This window comes from Dermacentor andersoni, chromosome 9 (genome assembly GCF_023375885.2).
Source record: "Dermacentor andersoni chromosome 9, qqDerAnde1_hic_scaffold, whole genome shotgun sequence".
Taxonomy (NCBI): domain Eukaryota; kingdom Metazoa; phylum Arthropoda; class Arachnida; order Ixodida; family Ixodidae; genus Dermacentor; species Dermacentor andersoni.
In genome coordinates, this window is record NC_092822.1 from 77,136,608 (window position 1) to 77,154,496 (window position 17,889).

Genomic DNA, 17,889 nt, shown 5'->3' on the forward strand with positions numbered 1-17,889 from the left:
CATGTCGCGCCGCCGTCACAGTTAATTAGGAAGTTAGTGTGGCTACAGACTGAGTGCCATCCACTGTATGATTTGGAAAAAAACAGCAGCTGTATTTGCGCAATAGTAGAAATACATGGTTTCTTATTGAAGCACATAGAATTAATAGACTTGGAACAGGTATCTTCGCAAGCCTTATACAAAGAAATAATGTACCTTGACGGTTGATGCCTAAACTTTGTCTGGTAGGCATCGAAACTTTTATTTTTATTTTTAGAATATATTTATTTTGACGCAGCAGACTGCACAAGTATTATCGTGGGTTGTATATTCGCTGTTTTCTTCGACAAAAAAAAAAGAAGCTTGGCTGTATGCAAGCGCTCGTCGCGCCTATCTACCTGTCAGTTACAGTTTGGACAGTTTTTGTTATTTGAAGACATAGGAACGAGCTCAGCGTTAACCGGAGCGGGAGTTATGACGGTAACCCACGCTTACCTTATCACTTTCTGTATGTCACTCCGCCATCGCTTCTTTCCGTCCAGAGGAGAAGGCATATTATCGATGTTTGTGCGATAATTTTTATTCAACTACAGAAAACCTCAAACCCTCTGCTTCTGTTTTTGTAGAACAGATGCGCTCTGTTTTCCTGTAGCGGAAGTATGCTCTTTGATATACACACAGAAGCGGTTTCCCTGAGAGCAGCAGTATTGAGCTGAACATTGCCTTATTTCAAGGGCAGTGTTGCCGCAGTTTCTTGGTGGTTTTAATGAACCTTCGTACAGTTTAAAGTACACATATTGTAAAACAATAACTGTCGCACATTAAAATGGCGTTGCATATTATGCACATGGCGCCCTATAACGTAAAACTGTCCCGATGTGCTTTTATTCCAATCTCCTGACGTCAAATTTGCGTAACCACCGACGCAAGCACCGAACGGTCTCCCGCAGGGTTTTTTGAAGAGACCAATCAAACGCTTTCCTCGTTCATAGGAGGTAACTTTTGTTTGCTTGAAAAACGAATAACATTGCCTACACTGAGCGGCTTGTCTTATCTAATTGGCTGACAGGAGCCGAGGAGCTCGCTCAAGTGGAGAGGGATTCCATGGGGCCGAGCCACTGCACTGAAAATCGATAACCGGATAAAGAGGGTAATGCCGGCGTCTGCGATTGGTGCGCTCTTCCTTACTTAGCTTGCGGTGGCTCGTTGAAACTCGCGGCAGCATGCAAAGGAAGTTTAAGAATGCCACTAAAACGGTTCCTCAGCAATAAAGAATTGGCAGAACGAGGTCGTAAACGTGTCGAAAGTGCTCGAAAACGTCACACAGCCACGTAAAAAGTTTTATTATGCGCAAATGAACCCCTGCTCTTCGCTAGGTGCGAGTAGCCAGTGCCTGAGCGATCGGCGGCAGCCATCTTTTATTCGTTTCGGAACAGGGCAGCCTGCGGCTATTCAGAAAGAAATACAGTTTTGTTCGGGATATTAATGCATATTTAACGCCTACACGTCACTTTGACGCGGTGAGCTTTTGCTGTTTTGTGACGACGAGTGACAGGCAAGTGAAGTGCATGGGTGCAGTCCGAAAACTTCTGACCAATAGCTGAGAAATATTTTATTTTTATTTTGTTCGGTCAAATCATGCATAATAAATGTCCACACGTCGTATCAGATGGGGAGCTATCGCGGTTTTCGTGACGTCGCGTGACAGACATGTGAAGTGGGGGTGGTCCAAAAAACGTTTTTGACCAATCGCGGAGGGCTGATTGCAGAATTGGAATAGAAACGTTTGGAATAGGTTTACGTTACAGCACCCCTGTACTACAGAAGCAACGTCGGCTTGTATGTTCAGTGAACTCCCATCCAGTGCAAAGTGAATATATTGTAAAACAAGAAGTGTTGCAAAAAGAATGGTGTTGCACACTCCCGTGTATTACAGAAGTAACGTCGGCAGGCATGTCTCGTGTGAGCACATACGCAATATTTCCGGTATGCGACGCATCAATATTAACTCAAGTTTGGCAGTAGTCGGCCTGAAAGGGCACCGGCCGATTAGGGCTTCACTTGCTCTTCCAGACATGGGGACTGCTTTGTGCAGTGTAATTGTTAAACTACCGCTGTGGTTTGCCTAAGCTATTCTGGACGCTGCGTTAAAAGCATGCTTCTGAATGAACATAATGATTCCTAAACGAAGAATTTATCTCCGAAACAGTAGATTTGTTAGCCTTTCAACGGAAAGGGCTAGGCGCAATTGCCTACGGGAAGAGGCGCATGAACCTGCAACACCAATGAAACACGTCATTGCGGGGTATCTCGGTGCCATGTATCTTTTTTAGTAGAACCAAAAGGCCCACCTAGGAAAACCAAGCCTTGTGCATTTTCCGTAAAAGTTTCTGATAAACCTAACCCATGGCAGCTCAACGGGAGATTAACCTGCCTCAAAACTGAAAGCCATTTAAGCAAACAAAACGTAATTTAAGCCAAGTATTTGCATGACTAGGCGAGCTGAGATACATATGTGTCAGCTACTAGCCTTGGTCAAAGCGCGAGAAAATGGCGTCCGCTATAGTAGCCATCAGTTTTCAGATTAAGTGGGCGCAGAAGCGTTGCACTTTACACGATGTGGCTCCTGACGGTACGTCTGAGAATTCATTCGCTGCCATGAAGTTTTTCCGCCCTTAGCGCATGAATACACGGAGACAAATAACTATTTTAAGAACTCCTGCGAAGGGAATTGAGAATTACTTCGGTATTAACTAGACATACGCAGATGCACACACTCACACACACACACATACACACAGATTATATATATATATATATATATATATATATATATATATATATATATATATATATATATATATATATATATATATATACATAATATATATATAGCCATAGGCTTCCAGCACGCTAGCTTTTGTCGCACTGAAGCAGCACTTATTCTGCCTTTATAACAATATTTTATCCACATATAGAGGGTTCTGTTGTTTCCACGCAGCTATCACAGTTTCCCTGGATATTTAAGTTTGCATAATGCGCGATGAATCATTCGCTCTCTGATTATAATACACTGCGCAAAATGCACTAAAGATACGCAATTTTTTTCCAAGTTAGGAAGACGCAATTCAAAAACATCAAGAGAAAATCGTCTTGAATTTTTTACCTCGTAAAGGGCAGATAAATATCGATTTGCTGTCACTCAAAAGTGGTCACTTTTTCTAACAAAGAACTGAATAACGAACTCAAAGAGATGAGCAAGCATTATAGGGCTGCAATATGATAAGAATGGGGAAATGGTGCTTTTGCCACAAAAAAGGTCTCGAACGACCTGTCAAGCACATCAGCACTCATTGCGCGGAACATGCAGAGAGCTACGCTGAGTTTCAAAAGCGTTCAATTTTTCCACACCAAGTTGTGAGGTTCTTTTTCCTTTGTCACAATATACAAGAAAGAACTGGTGAAAAAAATTTTACGCACACGCATGCTTGCACCACGGTTGAAAGGATTACACGACAACATTTGTCACGGCTATTACTGTCTCTCATGCGTTGGCCAAACGCTTTTAATTGCAATGTTGTGCTTATAGTGGGGCCCCTTCTTTCTCAGGTTCTTCGAAAAGAAAGTCTTCATTTTCAAAGCCTGGCAGCTATTCATCATGTGGATGGCCGTTTGCGGACTGATCGTCTACATTGCCAGCTACGTAGGCTTCCGCCACAGTGAGTTCCTCGAGCGCGGCAGATTCCCTTTGATAATAGTTCACTTGGCCCTGCGAGAGAGTTCTATCTATTGTGTAAAGTACGCTGACAGATAAGCGTGGGATAAGCAACAGTTGAAAGAAGTCTGGTATATATAGCACAACTGTATGTTACATCGTCTGGTAAACCATTTTCTGCGATAAATACATCTCAGCCCGGCGGCAAACAAACTTTTTAATGTTGTTAATTTACCTTCCTTTCCTTCGTTTCCAATCAACCAGCCAAAATACCTGCACTTTTGCACTCGTTTGCCAAAAGATGGTTATTTTCAGTGACACTTAAATGTCAATTTTTCTCGTAAAAGGTGGAGAGTGCTACAATGTCTGTATATTCTGAGTAGGCCCTATTGGCTCATGTAATGTGAGCAGGGAGGTTTGCGTAATTCCTAGGCACCGAATTGGCGTCCCGCATTGTACACTAACAGACAAAACATGAGACATGCTTCTGAACACCAGTTATATTTTCTTTTCTCCTCTAATTTCAGTGTTGAAGCCGAACGCTGAAGGTAAGCATAGTCATTTTATCACCGGTTATGTTAGTGTACAACTGAATAGAGAGCAAAGTGCTAATTTCTTTTGTTTGGAAACGAACCACCCCTATTCCCGACAAAATGTCGAGGAGGGCGGTTTCGTTCGTGCAGATCAATAAAGAGGAGGGTAAAGTATCATACTTTACAAATCGCACTAGAAAAATGATCCATATCGCGCAATTACGAGAAGCTGTCTGTATGGGACTTCATATTTTTCTTGGTTTCAGTTTTGCTTCTTCAGTGCTTAGAAAGTTGAGTCCTTAAAAGCAGAATTAAAGCCTTATTTGCGTCGACATATTGCGTCATTTCTCGTTCCAGAAACAACCAGCCCCATTAGGCAATCGCCCGAACGTAAGTAACATTCTTGTTGTGCCTAGTGATACGTGACAACATATAACAAATATCTTGAGACGCCGTAAGGTAGGTTGCCAAGAAATATACAAAATGTGCCATTACGATTGTACATGTGTTCAACCCCTAATTTTGTACACGCGTAGCTCTATTGTCACTTCTGTCTCCACCTAATGAACGTGCGATGAACGCAACGCCGATTTCTTGTAACTGGCACCCGTAAGAAACGTCGCAGGCATCTTGCACTATGGCCTAGCAGTCGTGCGTGCCAAAGATTTCTGTGAGGGGCATGCGTACTGACGCCGCTTTTACGTGCTTGGTCCGAATATTTAGGCAGACTTGAGGTAATCTCCTTTATCTAATCGGATACTTGGTGACCGGCGCAACAAGTTTGCAAATGCCGAAAATGTTTTCTAAATAAAATTACACATACCAACATAAGTATGTTAGAAGTTCGGAACATCTCTATCGAAGCGGTGGTATTCAATAAAAAACCGAAATGCCAGCAGCCGACACTTTCCTCAGAGGACAAAAAACACGCCGGCAGCCTCCACTTATCCGGTCAAAACTTATTCTTGGACAACTCGGCTTATTGTCACTGCAAATGGCACCAGCGGACGCGTGGGACACGCAAGGTCACCAAGACGATTTACGCGCCTCGTGTTTGTCACGGCATCCTTGCATGTGCTCCGTGTTCTTAAGCGCCATTTGGAGCCAATCCGTAGCCTAACATATCGTGAAGGATGAAAGCCTTGTTTGGAATGTCAGATTCAAATTTTTTGAGAAGTCGCAGTTTCGCCCGAAAGTAGAAGCATCGATTGCGATCGCAAATTAGTAAAAAGCTCTACGAAGTTACCACCGTAGCTTTATCGGCCGTATAAACTTCGAAACCTTCGCTTACACCATGCTTACTAAAAAAAGTAAGCATGGTGTCAGCGCGCATTGGTAAACATCAAAACATTACAGTCGATGACCGCGGACACTTGCCGCGAAACGCTGGACGCTAGTGTGAGCAAGCACGGCAGCAGCAGCGGCGAGTGAGTGCTATGTATCGCTTCAACGTGAACTTAGCGACAAGAAACGGCACACGCAAAGCTACGAGCCCTAGGCCCACTTAGACTCTGCTCCCGAAGCAGATCGCTTTCAAGATAAAGATACAGAAGAAATTCGGTAACAACAAGGTCACCACATCAGTAGACGCAGATAGATACAGACAAGCGCGTCTACACAGCAGCGGTGATAAATAACTAGGCAAATTGCACGACGAGCGCTACAGTCAACAGGCTACACGCAGAAACCGAAGAGGCTATAGCTGTTGCGCTAGCCATAGCACAAACACAAGCGGGCATAATGATCACTGATTCCTAGATGGCCGCACGAAACTTCGCCAACGGTTGAATCTCCCCAGAGGCACTAGGACTCCTAAATTTAGCTAATAACCACGACAAAAGTGTCGATCTCATCTGGACACCCGCTCACACACTACCAGACGGTAGCAGTGAGGTAGTGCACCACATGGCTGGAGAGCTTACAGACCGAGCCTCGGTTAGCTCCCCCTCACCGACTACCGATGCGTGGGAGGGGGAAGATCGGATGACCAGATTTAACGAAATTACACACCACAAACTGCAGAGGCGTACATTGCCGCCGCCGAACCCCAAATTAAGCAAAAGCCAGTCCGTCGAATGGCGGCAGTTACAGACCAGAGCCTATCCGAGTACAGCTATTATGCACTTAATACACCGAGATTTATACAGGACGGACAAGTGCAGATATTGCGACTCTACAGCCACCCTGGGGCATATCCTATGGGAATGTACGGCTGTAATACAGGATAACGGTAATGCACCCTCAAACAGCGACAGCCTCCGCGCGCGCTAGCAGTCTGGGTTGCTCAGTAAGGACCTGCAGCACCAACTCTGGGCCGTTCAGCGAGCCGAAGAAGTCGCCAAGGGCCAGCAACCCTTGGCCGAAACCTAGGCGGGGTCCAGGCCCACCCCACCAAATCGCAGCACCCTGAACAGAGTTAATTGAACGAACAAATCAAAAAAGCGCCCGACCTACGTAATACAGCAGCTGCTTTTGAGTAGCCAACTGGCATTTTTTTTCTTGCAATAAAAAAAAGGTGCCTGTGATGATCGCGGGTTCGAGAAAGCAAGAAACGATAAGAAGACTGCGCAATACTTCATTAGGCGGCGGCTAGAATGCGGTTCGGGCGCACTCATGCACGTACTCGCTTTTTGTAGAGCCCCTGCTGACGTCACTTGGCGCGTGACTTATCCCGCCGGTAACAACTGCAGCGGCTTGTATCACTTTCTCCACCGCAATTTGGAGTCAGGACGGCCGGTATCGGTCAGGTGATCTCCTAACTTGATGAGGATACCGCTTCGTAGGGCTGTTTCCACTGATCATGGGTGCAGATCTAGTTTCGGAGACAGCGGCTGATGTTGGTGGATGAACTGCAAGGGCTGGATAGCATATTTCGGCCTCCTCCTCCAACGCAAATGGGGACGGCGTCATCGCAGCAGAGGCTCGTAGCAAGTGGTCCTTGAGTCTCCTCCACGTTCAGTCCACGATCGCAGCAGTTCACTGCCTCTGTCAAAGTAGGGTTTGAACTATGTCATCAACATGCGAAGACGACCCTTTCCTGGTGAAGTCCAAGACAATGTTGAGAACACGATCACGAACTGTAACGCGCGATCTCCTTGCCTGTCACAGGAAGGGATGCTAAGCGAAGCATATAAAATATCTCACTCGTGCTGTCCTCTCCCTCACTTGTCTAACGGCAGACGCGAAAAACAGTCCGCGTTGCCTGTTGACTTTCGATAGACAAGGTCATAGTCGTAAGCTGAAAGAGTTACAGCCTGCCGTTGTAGTCTAGCGGCCGCTATGGCCGGGACGCCGCTCTTCGGCCCAAGACTTGTTTGTAGCGGCTTATGGTCCGAGATTAACGTAAATTGTCAACCATAAATATAAAAACGGAACTTCTTGACGCCAAAGCTTAAGCAAAGCGCCTCCTTTTCTACCCGGCTATAGTTTTCTTCTGCCTTTGATAGCGTCCTAGAAGCGTAAGCAATTGATCTTACCGTGTCGTCTTTCATAACGTGTGATAACACGGCGCCGAGACCGTATGCAGAGGCATCGCACGACAGCTGCAGTGGTAGCTCCGGGTCGTAGTGCGCAAGAACTTCGACTGATGACAGCACTGTTTGATGGCTTGAAATGCGTCCTCGCATTTTCGTTCTCAGGACCACGAGATTTCCTTCTGTAACGATCTGTCGTAGGGTTTAGCAAGCGTTGCCAATTGCGGCGTAAACTTGCCATAGTAGTTAATGAGCTCAAGTAGCGAACGCAGTTGTGCTACGTTAGTGGGAGCTGGGGCTTTCAGAAGAGCTTGAGCTTTTTCGTTTGTTGGTTTGACGCCCGTCTTACTGATAACATGCCCAAGGTAATGAAGGCTTTCCTTAAGAAACTCACATTTCTGGCTCTTAATTTGGACGCCTTTGTGCGACAGGGTTCGAAGCACTGCTTCAACATTCACGAGGTGCTCTTCTGCAGTAGCTTCTGTCACAAGAATGTCATCTAGATAACATGTAACTCCTCGCAGTCCTTTAAAGATGTTATCCATAATGCGCTGGAACAATGCCGGTGCTGAGGCCACTCCGAAGGGTAATCTAATAACAGCGAACAACCCTTTATGCTTATTCAACGTGAACAGCTTTTTAGAGCCTTCCGACATTTCCACCTGTTATATGCATTCATAGATCCAGCTTCGAAAATACCGCCCTTCTGCAAGCGCAGCTAGTATCTCATACAGCCTAGGTAGAGGGCACTGCTCTGTCTAGAACAGGGTTTAACGCTGTCTTACAATCTCCGCACGCACGTATTGTCCCGTCCTTTTTAACAACCGGTACAATCGGTGTGGCAAACTCGCTAGTAGAAACCTGCGTAATGACGCCCATTTCCTGTAGCTTTCGTAGCTCTTCGTCCACTGCTGAACGTAACGCGTAGGGCACGTTTCGAGCTTTCAGGAACTTAAGAAACAAGGTAGCTTGCTCACCTATCTTTGCAAAGGTGTCATCAAAAGTGGTGCTGTATTTCTGGAGGAGTGCTTTCAGTCGCGTGCCGTGGTCCACTTGGCTTGCGTCAGGGTGCGAATCGTTGCACAGCTTGTGTAAACCGCATATCTCGTCCCAATCCAAGCGAAAACTTCGAGACACTCGCTTCCTAGTAGAGCTGGTCCGCCGTATTCTACGACGTACAACGGAAGGTCGCCGACTTGCTCCTTGTGTCTTACGGGCGCGTTGATCACGCCGCAGGGTTGGGCAACTTCTCCCGTGTGCGTTTTCAGTCGCAGTGCTGTTGGTTCCAGCTTCAAAGGCGGTCTAAGTTTCTTGAACTGTTGCCGCGATATCACAGACACTGTAGCACTTCTGTCTAACTCCTTGCGCAAGGGCACACCATGAATTTCGACGGCGATGGGACGCCGGGTTCTTTGAGACAGCATCTGGACGTTGCCTGTGCCGTCGCTTCGAAGAGCGTGTACTCACTTCCCGGAACTTGCCGGCTTCTGTTTGGCATCACGACAGGCACGCTGAATGTCGCCCTTCTTACCGCAGTTCGTGCATTTATTGGCGATATGCGGACAAGCGCGGGACAAATGCTTGTGTGAGCCGCAGCGATAGCGCTCGGAATATCGCTGCCTTTTCGTTTCACCTTCAGTGCCCATTCTGTGCAATTTGTCGACAGCTTCTCTCGCGTGCGCTTCCTCACCGTTTCTCTTGGCTTCTTCCAGAGCCAGTGCGCGCTCAATGGCCTTTTGGAAAGTCAACGTTTTATCTTCTGCAAATAAAAATCGCTGAATTTCGGTACGGAATAAACCAAACACGAACCTGTCTCTGAGCGATTCGTCCAAAAAGATGCCGAAATCACAGGTTTGGGCGAGTTTTCTGAGCACGGCTACATACTGTGCGATACCTTCATGTTGCTGCTGACATCTGTGACATCTGTTGCAGCTGACGTCTCACTCGTCCTGTGTTGCGCTGTTCCTGTTTTTATTCTAAAGATGAACCAACCAGCCCCACTGAACACACTGCTAACAGTTCTGTTAGTTGGTAGAACGTCTTTTGCGACGGCTTATCTGGTGTGGCCAGAGATTTCAAGAGGCTGAACGACTTCGGCCCGATAATGCTTAGCAAAGAATGCACCTTGAGGTCTTCGGAAACTTTGTGCACCACAAAAAAGGAAATCGGGCGTTCTTCGTAAGATAGCCAGTCACTCACAGTTTCGTCGAAGGCTTCTACTTGACCAATCTGACCAGAGGCTGCCATCTCGGAAGTGTTGTCGCCTTCTGTCGTAGGTGCGGATGCGTCCAGCTTTCCTCAGAGCGTCGCCTCGGTGCTTTTTTGCCCAGCTTCAGCGCTTCTTTCCTGTGTATTAGCTTGCTTCCTCCATCCTTGTCGCCAGTTGTGATGTTCGCGAGCTCAAGAAAACGAGAAGCGATAAGAATACTACGTAGTACTTTATTGGGCAGCAGCTAGAATGCTGTTCGGCTGTACTCATGCAAGTACTCGCTTTTTGTAGAGCCCCTGCTGACGTCACCTGGCGTGTCACTTATCAAGCCGGTAACAAAACTGCGGCGGCTCGTATCATCGCCCGACATAAGCACTACAGGAGCTGCTTTTGAATAGCCAACTGGCACTTTTTCTTGCCATCAAAAAAGTACCCGCCTTAAGTGCTACAGCAGCAGTTGCTTTTGAATAGCCAACTGGAGTTTTTTTTTTGCATTCAAAAAAGTACCGATCTAAGCATTACAACAGCTGCTTTTGAATGGCCAAATGGCATTGTTTCCTTGCCATAAAAATAGCGCCCAACCTAAATACTATAGCAGCGGCTTTTGAATAGCCAACTGGCATTTCTTGTTCTTGCAGTGGTACTCCTAAAAAAGGAACAAAATCCGCTAGAGCCTATTAAAGGCTTCTTGCACTGTAAAAAGAATCCGAGGTAGAATTTTTAACAGTGTGGAAACCTAGCAGTATGATTACATCATCCTGGATTTATGGAAATATTAGAAACATGAATACATAAGATATTTATTCGGTTAATACGCCTAATACTATAAATATAGTCTAGAGAAATTTTGTTTGCACAATTTACACTAAAGCTGCACGTGACTAGCGAATCAAAGTAGGGTATTTTGACAGCGAAATATTTTTTGAGACATGACAGAACCCCCTTCCCCCATCCTTTGTTAGAAAAGAAAACGTTGTGTAATAATTTGGAATATTCCCCCATTGATGGCTCTATTTCGCGCGATATTGTACGAAAGCAAAACAAATAGCCATATCGTTCGCTCAATGAATTGTACTTTTGAAGTTTGTGACGTTGTAGGCTTCGCAAGCAAACGAGACAGAGGCGGGCTGGTAATATGGGTAACTTGGCGATTTGATACATGTGTAGCAGCTGCGCCATCGTAGGTTTGCGCTAGCAAGCGCCACATTGTTTTTAAATGTTTAACAAATTAAGATATAGAAGAAGGGTTTTGAGCTGGGCTAGCTGATTTTCGGTCATTAAGGTGAAACTGCGCTGAAGACTGGATTGATGAAACAAAGAGTGCATTGTGTTGATACACAAAATGCATTGTGCTGAATTTTTCAGCCATCCCATTGTCTGCGCAGTTTCGACATAATAAATTTCGGGGTTTTACGTGCCAGAACTGTGAAGTTGTGAACATGCTCAAAACACAGCTTCTTTCTCACTCCGTCGATTTGTATCTCGACCGAATGAAAAATGAACTCTTGATTTGATTGAAAGCAAGGATGGGGTTCGGAGGTGTTCTATATACTGAGTGGGTCTAGATTCTTTTTGAACATGTAAGTTTCTTTAATCTGCACCCGATGCACGGTACACGAGCATTTAGGCATTCCGCCCCCACCAGAATGGGATCACCATAGCCGTGATCGAACCTGCGACCTCGAGCTCCGCAGCCCAACGCCATAGGCGCTGGGCTACTTCCGTGGGTGATTTTTGAATGTGTGGCGATATGTGCACGCTCGCAGTCGTAATAAATAACCTCCGGGGTGGGTTCACCGGCTGAATGAAAAAAGCAACGCGTCCTTGCACAAAGTGCAAATAATGCTGCAGAGAAGAGCATTCTAATCTACAGCAGGACAAATTGCCACACAGATTCCTCATAGACGAATCGCCAAAAACATTCACCACACACATCACAATTCCTTGATATGATAATGAAAGACTCGCAACAATTTTTTTCTCGCTTGCAGCACCTATTGGTCATTGTGCTGGTTGTGAGTGACTGAGTAATAGCTTTCTCTAATGATGTCTGTGAGACCACCGAGGTCACTCTTATCCTCCGTCTTCCAGCACTCAGGATACCTCTAATTTTGCACGAAGCCAACAGAAAATGCAGCCAAGCAAAACACAGATGAAATTATTTGTAATATTAATCGACATGTTGGAATCGTAAGCCAAAGGGAACTGAAAGTGGATGAAAGCACAACTTCCCGGAGAAGAACCCACGACCTCAGCATTACGTGTGCGTTGTGCTGCTCACGCCATTGCCATGAGTGTCACTGTCCACCTTCCCCCTGCTTACATCTTGCACACATAACATAAATACCCGAAAATGTGGACATGGCAACAGGCGTCGCCGTATCACAAACGTCATGCGGAGGTTGTGAGTTCAGCTCCCACTGTGGGCAAGCTGTCTTTTTGCGCATTCTTATTTCCCTTTACCTTGTAATTTCCACATACAAACTAAAACAGCAAATGGATTTCGCTATGCTTTCCTTGGTTACATAATCTATTAACTTCAAGATATGATTTTAAAAAATCGGGTCCTTTACTGTTTTGTCGCGCATTCTTGTACCATGCTTATTCAACTTTCGTACAATAACCGCAAGAAAAGTAGTGACCCTACCAAACGCACTAGGTCAGTGGATACGGCGTTAAGCTGCTCGGCATTGTCGTTGGTGGAGAATTCCTACTGCGGAGGCCGCGTCCCGATTACATCAGAAGGTAAAAACGATTGTGCAGCATGCTGCGGACGCACCTTAAGATCCCCACGAAGTCTAACTGGACGCTGCAGTCCATGTTATGCACATTTTGCGAACATTAAAACCCACAATTCAATTAAATTCGAAAAAAAGACTACTCCATCGAAGTTCCAGGCCTTCCCGTGGCCCACGCGTTCGACTTGCGTCGCTCGAACTTCCCCAGCCTGCATTTTGTTTCCATGGGCATGAACTGAGATTGGCTTCACTATATCTAGTGTGCAATAATGATTGCAGCTGTTTTTCTGGGTCGCCCATGCGGCACGAAGACGCCGTGCAAGGACCCTGCAATCTGCGTCCAGGACGTCTGCGTGTGCAGAAACGGCAGCCGGGTGGTGAACCACGTTTGCGTCCCTGCTCAGGAAGCGAGAATTTCTTCTGTCGAATGGTGAGTTCTGTCGCCGTTGCTACTTGCACAAAAGTCTAGCGTGCCCTCTCCCTCAGTCGACCGCCTTTGAATTTGTTTCCGTGTAAGTATTCCGTCGGCAAAAGCCTTGGGCGTGCGATGCATTTATGGTAAGCGTTGTACCTTTGTTTGTTCAACAAGGTGCAAATATCTTATTATTCTTTGAGTGAACTTGATTTTACATTTTTGATCTGCCACAGGGGGCCCCATGACTATGTAGTACTGCACCTATGAAGTACTTGGCGAGTGCGTCCTATTGGAAGTGAACTCAAAAGTCGCTCGTTACTGTGATTTAGGCATGAGCACGTTATATAATAGAAGGCGATCAAAACTTTTCTGCTGAGCTTTGGGCTACCGCGTCTCTGGTGGCTTCAGTATTGATTTGGGAACTTAAACTTCATGAATAAATCAAATACTCTTTGTCATTCGGCCGGTACTCGTGCCTGGCGACAAATATCTGCCGTATAGTGGAGTCTCAGCTGCAAACAGGGGCAGCTGCACGAACGAACTGTCGTATCTAAAGTGAGCGCATTCTAACCGTCACCCTTGAACAATCGCCGTCCTTGATTATTTAAGTTCTGTTATCATTAAAGAAATAAAATCTCGCTCTCGTTACGATTTATCTCATTATTCTCTACACCAAGCGGAAATGATTTTGTGATGGCCACGTTTCCTCCAAATCAACCCTCACAGGAAGCGCCGCGCATTCGCATATTCCTCTTGATTCCTCCCACTGCTTCCTTCCTTGACGTTAGTCGCACAATATTGTGATGAGTCACACTTTATATATCAATACACAAACAAATTAGCCTGCAAGACTCGCCGAACGCCATAAGCTGTTGCTGGGAGCCGTTGTTCGATGGCGTCTAGCGTTCCCCAGGAGGGGCCGCATGCGCATGGGGAGCTGTGGTACTATCAACTGATGCGCTTGCGCAGGATTCGTGCGTCGTGCAATAAGAGGGGATCGTTGTCGCGCCACAGAATTGTGTTTTTATTGAAGCTAAGTGGTTACTTTGCCACTTAATCGCTTATGATGACATGCAAAGCTTGTCAGACAAGTGGAAGCACAACGGGAACACGATAAGACGACCTAATGGTCGCATTGTGAGGATCCCCGTCCATGCTGTCCTTTCCTGTTGTAATGTGTTTGGGTTTTCGACGACTGCAAAACTCCATAAACTCGCACCGCTTTAAACCGTTCACTGCATCCCTTATCAAACACTTGGACTGCAGACAGGATGTGTCAAACAAAATGCTTGTGCACAGGAAATTTACGTTGGCTTCCTTTGTTCCTTCAAGAGGACCCGCACCAGGATTCTCTAATAGCGCGTTATTCTGATATGATTCAACCTGTGTTAAAGGTAATGGATGCCATCTCTACGTAGATCCGTCTCTTTTTCTCTATAATGTGCCTACCAAATATATCATAATATCGCACTGCATGTTTTCGGAGGCGCCATCCTTTAATTTCAGAGCGACTATTTTTTAAATAGTAATACTTCTTGAAATCACCCGGTACATACTTTCTCTCTGTTGCAGTTCACACGTTGTCTAATGTTTAACACCTTTGATTCCTTCATTTCTTTTGTATGCAGTGCCACCAAAACTCTTATTTGTACCGCGCACAAAAAAAAAAAAAGAAAATCAAGGAAAGGCGGTAACGAGGGGCCCATTGTTCTTGTTTTGTAATCTTCTTTGCACTGTAATTTCTATTAAGTATATATGAGAAAACTGGTCAAAGAAAGTTTTTTTGTTCTTTCTCCCTGCCTCCTTATTTTTTTTTTATTTTTCAGGCCTTTTCACGTGAAATCTCACCTAAATGTGTCGATAGTGAAACCGCGCATAGTACTTTTGAAGTGGAGTTTCAATACATCTGAAATCAGTGATGTTCTATTCAAATACTAAGCAAGAATTCAACCATTAGGTGCAAGCTGACTTCCAGGCAGAAAGAGAGGCGAAATTACTGACTAATTGCGTTAGAAATCCCTAGAAATATATATATATATATATATATATATATATATATATATATATATATATATATATATATATATATATATATATGTGTGTGTGTGTGTGTGTGTGTGTGTGTGTGTGTGTGTGTGTGTGTGTGTGTGTGTGTGTGTGTGTGTGTGTGTGTGTGTGTGTGTGTGTGGGTGTGCCGGCGTTTAGAGGAAAACATTACGTTTACATAAGGCTACCGTTGTTCACCGATTCTCCAATCTCATTTTCTATGCCATTACTACATTCCAAAGTGAAATGTATCGTTTCGGCTATAGTTGATGGAGGGATGAAATTATGGATGCTTAGAGAATTGATAAAATGAAAATGGCGTGCTTATATTAGTACATTAAATTATATTTAGTATATATCTCTATATCGTAAAATGTTACATTCCTTCCTTTTTCTTTTTTAGACAACATATTGACCCCTTTTTATTCTGTTCTTGTTTACAGGCACGTGACCAACGATATGCCGCCATCGAATGTAGAGGAGAATACTGAGATACGCTACAACGAAGTTCCGACAGCCAGCGTCCCTTCAATGAACCCTGTTGTTCCCACAAGTTTTGATGAGGAACTGCCGACGTCTCTTACACAAGATGTGGCTCAGTACTCAGGAATGGCACCATTAGTTGCTGAAAGGAATTTGAACGAAACTACACCACCTTAAGAAAAGCTGAAGGTGACATCATAGACTATACATCCGGCTTCCCCGATGATCACAAGACGTCCAGATTATCAAATATCTGAAAATATCTCGTATAGTTATTTTGCTTCAAGCATGATATACCAAGCTAAACTTAGCGTTCTAACCGTCTACAAAGTGACGGAAGACAATGCGTCTCCGAAAAAGAAAAAAAGCAGAGGTGGGGGTGGGTATATTGTTTTGAGTACTTCTTCGTTGCGTGAAACGTACATGCAATAGTTGACCACCAGAGTCACCCATAATGTCCACGAACGACGACCGTCCTCTGCTTAACATTAGAATGTAAATTTCTTCTTTAGAAGAATATAATGCAGCGCTTTCGTGCGTGTGGTGTTGGACCGCGCTGACAATCTCGAAACATATAAAAATAGAAATATGCTCAACACAGAATACTAGCACTCGATGCGTCGTTGAGTCTACAGTTGTTCAGAAATAAATCAAGCTGCAAAAAAAAAAAAAAAAAGAAATCAGAGCGGTTTTACCAAATGTCTTGTCATTTTTGCTTGTACGTGGGTTCAGATTACAGCGCCAAAACAGGAGCAATGCTGGTGTTCAACGCTTCTCCTATCCGCTTCACCTATTTGATTCCGTATCATTTAGCTCCTTCTAATTCCTCTGTCTCTGCGTAAACACTGGAAACAATGAAAATTATTATGCTTAGAACCACCAGAACATTCTGTATCAGCCGTATAGTGGGAAGGAGACGCTGCCCTTAAGACTCCGTTCTGCAGGTAAAGGTGTTGCAATGGCACACAAGTACTATAAAACTGAGTTCATAGTTGCTCATTCGCTGTGTTAGACACATGACATGATGGTTATGCAATTGTGGTCAATATCAGCCTATAATATAATCACACATTAACTCAAATGCAGTCGATGATTCCATGGTCACTCGTCATTTCGTCAATGTGCCGCCACCGATTTTATTAATATCGTCGTCGATATCATTTGACCACTTCTCCCCACTAAATACATCTGAAACTTGTATGGACGGCTCTTCTTTCTATTGTGTTACTGTAGGCAGCGCTGAATGTAATCACGCGCGCTGAAAAAGCAGAAGCTTTGGCTTAGCGTTCGCCGCGAAGCCCGGCCCAGTGGCTGCCGCCAACTAACTCTTGCCGGCCACCTGGTGGAACGGTTCCTCACTGTATTTAATGCCATAGCTGGAAGTCAAACGTCCTATACCTTTCAGCGTGCATGAATTTCACTGTTGTAAACACCGAAACGTTCGGCGAGTCCCAGCCTGCATAAAAAGGTTCATGTGACTGAAGACCGGGTGCTCGCACCTTACCTGTGAAGCAGAAAAGACCACAAACGGTGCAGGTTATGCCACACCTTTCGAGCATGACACCAACTGAAATATTCCCAAGTTAGTATTTCAATGCGAAGCTTTATTTGCCTCTTGCCAGACACCTTGTGGGAGGCACGTGCGTTGTCTCACTTAACGTGGGGCTTTTTGAACAAAAGAAAGTGTTTCCTGTGACAGGATATAGGGCGCGTGCCCAAGCCCAATAGTAGAATAATTACAATGGTTTGTGCATTTGGACACGAACGTGGGCATAGATCGAGTAAATATTAGGAATCTCCGTCACTCGTATTCGCTTGTAGCTGCTAACTAGACCTTTGAATTGACTTGCAGATGTGTCAAATTGCGCCGCAACAACGAGCTGAAAAATGACGCCGTGCCCGTGTCTGCAGTTCTCCCTCCATACTCAACGAGGAGACCTTAGTGCTGGTGAGGAAGAGGCGCAGAAAGATCGTCGAACCATGCACGTGTCACGAGAATGTCGGTATCACGGCCGTCATACCGTCGATCGCGCCGTCGGCTTGCATACCCATTATCATCTTCAGCAGCAGCGTCATAATCATCATCATCACTACCTCCAACAACAACAACAATATTATTATTATTATTATTATTATTATTATTATTATTATTGATGAATGGATTGATTGTTGGACTGATCGATTATTATGCTCGTCATCATCACCCCTCTGATATTCTTTGCAGGACGACAACCAGCGATCTCCAATTACACCTGCCTTCCGCTATCTAATATGTAATTCTGTGTTCCGAGACTTCTA

The 17,889-nt window shown here is 45.0% G+C and overlaps 1 pseudogene; it reads right to left on the reverse strand.

Moving 5' to 3' along the window:
• Nucleotides 1-6,468: 6,468 nt before the first annotated feature.
• LOC126527825 (uncharacterized) lies at nucleotides 6,469-9,346 on the reverse strand (annotated as a pseudogene).
• Between the last annotated feature and the right edge of the window lie 8,543 nt (nucleotides 9,347-17,889).